Consider the following 6,000-nt stretch of genomic DNA (forward strand, 5'->3'; position numbering starts at 1 on the left):
GCTGTTGCAAATTTAATCAAATTTGCTGTGTGGCGTACCCTACCTGGGGGACAGCTATAATGAAAAAATAGTGTGCTTTGGAGAAGGGGCCATGGAGCTATGCATGCGTGAAAAAGCTGTTTTCTTTCTTCCTGTAAATATACTCACGGTGTGGTCGCCGGCTTTCTTGGCCGCACGACACACTACCGTGTGTCTTGATGCAGTAAAGATAAACTAAACGCACCAGTGTTGGGTAAGTTACTTTTTACAGGTTTTTGCAATTGAATTCGTCGCCTTTGCAATTGAATTCGTCCCGTTTGCAATTGAATTCGTCGGTTTTGCAATTGAATTCGTCGGTTTTGCAGTTGAATTAGTCGGTTTTGCAATAGAATTCGTCGCGTTTGCATTACAATTCGTCATAAACAAAACGGCTCCAAGAAACCAACCCGTTCATTAAGAGATGAACTATTTATGCCTTGGAGAGTTACACTTGAGACACTAGAAGGTAATTGAAGCTGGTAGTACGCGAAGTTGATAGCTGTCTGACAAGTTAATTAGCTTGCTCGCGAGTGACCACACCCATCGCGAATGGCGTAGTAGAGTTTGGAATGTTGTTGGAGAGGCTGTAGAGGAAGAATTATTGCCTTATAAAGAGTTGTTTACTACTGTTGTACTTGAACAAGTTCTTGTAGCAGCTGCTACATTATTATTATTATTATTATTATTAATGCTTTACAATGCAACATACAATTACAATTATACATGTGTAGGTGGGTATAGATGAAGAAAAAGTTGCATTGATGGTCTGCCAGCAACCTGTGCTGGCAGCCGGGAGTTAATTAAACTTATGTAGTAAAGTTAATTGTCAGTCCAGAATCATAGCACTTGCTGCATCTACAGCAGTAATGATAGGTGCAGGGATTGTCAGGAGAGAAATTTGTGGTGAAGTGTTGCCATAAGTAGTTCTGAATAGTAGCTTTGATGACTGGTAGGGATTGGTTGATGTCAATGCAATGTAATTGGTTCCATATCCTGGGAATTCTATTAAAGTAAAAGTTTCTGGCATAGTTACTATTAGTGCGGACATGATTTAGTTTGTTAGTAGACGAAGACCTGGTGTTGGAAGAGCTAAATGATATGTAGTTGTATATGTTAAATTGAGAAGATGGCTGTTGTAAAGCTTTGACAAGGAACATAATATCATAGAGATTGAGCATATACATTAGAGGTAAGATACCTAACCGGAGTAAGCGTGTTTTATAGTCACTGACATAATCAGCTAGAATGAACTTGGTGGCTCGTCTTTGTACTTTTTCAAGAATAGTGGTATCTTTGATCATATAAGGATTCCACAATTGTGAGCAATAAGTTAACTGAGATCTCACTAGAGTTAAATAAAGAAGTTTTCTGGCTCTGATAGAATGGCAGCTATGGAAGACACGCCTCAGCAGTCCTAAATATTTATAGGCTTTAGCAGTTATGATTTGATAGTGCTTGAACCAGGACATATCTGATGAAAGCTGCAAACCTAAGTCACGATGAGAAAGAAGCCGTGGGAGTGGGCAGCCATCAATAGAATATATGGTAGTGAATTTACTGTTGAAACTCAGGTGGATGCATTTGGGTACACTGAATCTAAAATCATTGTTAACACTCCAGGTGAATAAATGGTTGAGATCTTCTTGTAAGCACAGTTGGTCAGAAGAAACAGCAATACTTCTAGATAGTTTGGTATCATCAGCAAACTGGAATATACTTGAGAATTTTATGACAGATGGTAGGTCATTGATGTATAGCAGGAAGAGCAGTGGGCCAAGGGTGCTACCTTGAGGCACCCCAGACAGGACAGGAAGTAAGTTGGAAATGGAATTACAGATTCTTACACATTGTAGACGATTATGTAGATAACTGCTGAACCACTTATGGAGATTACCGGAGATTCCACAAGACTTCAATTTATTTAGCAGTTTCATATGTGGAACACTGTCGAAGGCCTTGCGAAAATCCAAATAAATAGAGTCTATTTGATGGCCTTGAGTGGTGACTTGATGAATGCTGTTCAAGTATAGCAACAGTTGTTGGGTAGTTGATCTACCAGGAAGGAACCCAAATTGACAATTTGTGATATGGCTGAGTGTGTGATTGATTATGTTGTTATAAACTAAAGTTTCAAGGACTTTAGACGTGTTGCTGAGGAGGGAGATCGGACGATAGTTCTTTACTGAAGATCTATCTTCTGATTTGTATACAGGTACAATTAAATGAATCTCATGTTTTCATGTTTGCTCCAGCTGCCATTCTTGTTATGGACGAATTTAACTGCAAAAGCGACGAATTCAATTGCAAAAGCGACGAATTCAATTGCAAACGGGACGAATTCAATTGCAAACGGGACGAATTCAATTGCAAACGAGACGAATTCAATTGCAAAAGCGACGAACTCAATTGCAAACGGGACGAATTCAATTGCAAAGTCGCCGAATTCAATTGCAAAAACCTGTAAGTAACTATAGTTACATATTACATGCAACTGAAATATTTAGTTACAGTTACATAAAATAAAGTATTAGCTAACTATAATAATATTACATATTATATTACTTTGTGTCCACAGCCTTAAGCTGTCACGTGTGAAACTACCACCTTATCACGTGACATGATTGCGTCGTTGGACAATGTGCATATCTTGGTTATAAGTAAGAAGCTGGTGAATAAGCTTCATTCAGTAGGCTTCATTACTTCGTTGTGGCTAGGCGTTACTCAGTAGATTACTAAGTTCGTTACTTGTAGTAATAATATAACGTAATATTAGATTCGTTACAGTAACTATATTACTTAGGTAACGCGTTACATTTGTACTTGAGTTATATTATAGCGTATTTCGTTATATTACTTAGTTACCACAAAAGTTATAATTTTACGTAACGCGTTACTTCCAACACTGAATGCACTAATAGAGTAGTCACATTATAAGTACGTACATAACCTGAAGGAATAATAAAGTTACATGATATGCAAGAATGATGCTTTATTGTATCAGTACATCAGACTGGTGTTGTTGTTCAGCACGGTCATGTAAAAAAGCTTTCTGTTGGAACAGTTGCATAGCATAGTCAAATGATAGAATAGTCTTTTGTGCTAAACTGATTAAGAAAAATATTCATGTCAAAAGGTTAAGTTGTCACACCAACAAAATACTCTAGTACAAAGTCATGTTATGCAACTGATGTAAGCACATGTATATTGATACGTAGTCTCATTACATGTTATACAGGTGTAAGCAATTTTCAGTACATGCAGTAGGACCTCGATTATCCGAACAGTAGCGGTGACTGCTCTATTAGGGTATTTTGTCAACAGATGTATGTTCTATTAGAGTATTTTGTCACAGGTGTATGTTCTATTAGAGTAGTTCAACAGAGCTCTGTATATAAACCAATGGGCTTCATTTACCCGAATAAATTCACTTATCTGAACATTTTTTTGATTCAGCTGGCACACAGGTGTTTGGATAATGGAGGTCCTACTGTATAGGGATCATAGAAAGGCAATGAAATACACACCCCAACTATGTATTTACTGAAATGTGAAGTGACCATTCAGCTTCATTTTCATCAAAGAACAATACGAAAAGTGCCTTTGCAATCTTACAAAAATTGGGCTAAATGCATGCTGTGACTATCAATAACTGAAGTGGCCATTCCACTCCAATTTCAGTTATGTTCCACCAAATATACATGCAACATTACAAACAAGAACATGCAGTACAAGAAGTGCCTTTGCAATCAATTCAGAAAATTACAGTTGGGTGCACACTCCCACTATCAGTTGAGAAGTATAGCCATTTTGCTTTAGTTCCAGCTATGTTTCCCCAATTATACATCATTACAAATGAAGAGCAGTACAAGTGCATCTGTAATCAATCCAGTCACACTACAGAAAACTAAAGCACTAAAACCATGCTGTGAATTACTGCTAATTAACTAGGCATGAGGCTATTATATTCCAAAAATTGAGCATTATGCTTTTGAGCAGTGCTCAAAAAATCACCTATTACGCTTTTGAGAATTGCCCATTATTCCCAAAATTATGCCACCATAATTGGTTTATAATGCCAGTTTATTGGTGTATCAGGCCATTTTCATTGATGTTTAAGCTTTAAATAGTTTTGAATTCTTTAGCTGGTTGCTGTATTAGAGTATTTCATTTCAATGTGACTGCTTTATTAGAGTAAAATTAAAAATATTCAGTGACTGTTTTATTAGAGTTTCTAACTGCTCTATTAGAATATCTTGATCTTTCTAAACAGAATTGTGCAATCTGTACTGTTCATGTTGAAGCTTTGTGATCACCTCAAAATGCTAGCATAATTCCTGATTCCCACACATACCTATTATGCCCGAAATTATACCGGTATAATCATTGCATCCCTATAATCAATGCATATGTGGTAGTGAAAAAAGAAATGGGACAGAAAGAAGGCCAAAGGTATAGGTCCATGTTGTGTATTTTAGCTGCTATGGTTGGTGAAAAGGCATGTCTCAGGCTGAAGCAATGTTGAACAGTGAAGAAATCTAGCCTGTAGCTTTATCCATAGTCAATTGGCTGGAGACATCAGTCAGTCATCAGCCAGTCAGTTAGCAGAAAATTTAATACTGCCAAACTGTCATGAAGGAAAAATGAGGCTGATTTTTATGTGACATTTTAGGAAAAAAACTTCATGATCCTTACTATACAGTATTTTATCACTATATTTCCATTCTTTTAATGTATTGACTGCCCATTTAAATATTTAATTCTATAACCACCCTTTTATAAAGGTGTTCTAAGATTGTTTATTCAAACCAAACCCACAATCATAGTCCTTGCTTTCACTGAGCAAATACTTTCAGCTCTTCTATTTATTCTCATGTATTATTTTTGATAGAAATAAGAATGTCAGCAGATATATTGTTGAACCCTATCCTCTTTCACAGAATGTGGAGAAAACATCAACACAGCCATATTTTGTTAACATATTACTCAGCACTGCTAATCCCTTAGTTTATTTAGCCAGTGTAGTGGTACATCGCCTTGGTTGAGCTGTCTTGTCTTTTGTTGTGGTTTGCATCTTATCAGTACTATTCCTTTAATTCATACTGAGAATAGTATAAATCCATGCACTTAGTTGCTACTGAGATGGTAAAATCTGCTTAGCTAATGGTTTGTCTCAGACACTGGGGGACTGGTGGGGTTAAAGGCCAAACCTGTATACTGTAGTCTCTGTAGCTAAATACAATGCCTTGTTACTCTGCACATCATTAAAATGGATTCCGATAGTTAGCAGGAATAAACTAGCACTTTTTGCTTGGATTTTGAAATTAATTTTACAGGCCGGCAAGCGTGAGGTCAGGCAAAAGCTTGATGCAACTTACATCTATATACCAGCTTTCTGTTCATTTAAGCTAGTTTTATAGTATAATATTATAATTATGTAATAGTTTGCATGCTTTTTCTTTCATTATTATGCTGACTCCACCTCCCATAGGCTCCACCTCCCAAATCCACAAGGGTATTCCCCTTCTGAACTATATATTATATTTCTAAAGTATATGTGTGTCGGTGTGACACTGACATACACCTCTACTACTCCACACTCCTATGTTGGTGTCACACCGACACCACACTTTCTACACTTCAGCCCCCCTACCTTGGTATACTCTTACCCCCCTAGACAAGACAGACAAGATAAGCTCCACCTCCCCCCTCTCTAGTAATTACATGGGCTTGGTCTTTGTACCAAGGTAGGGGGGCTGAAGTGTAGAAAGTGTGGTGTCGGTGTGACACAAACATAGGAGTGTGGAGTAGTAGAGGTGTATGTCAGTGTCACACCGACACACATATACTTTAGAAATATATATAGAAAATAATACATAGTTCAGAAGGGGAATACCCTTGTGGGTTTGGGGGTGGAGCCTATGGGCAAAGGGGGTGGAGTTTTAACTTAGTATAAATTTGGGTTGGTGTCGGTGTCACACTATA

Source organism: Dysidea avara, chromosome 12, assembly GCF_963678975.1.
Source record: "Dysidea avara chromosome 12, odDysAvar1.4, whole genome shotgun sequence".
NCBI classification, from domain to species: domain Eukaryota; kingdom Metazoa; phylum Porifera; class Demospongiae; order Dictyoceratida; family Dysideidae; genus Dysidea; species Dysidea avara.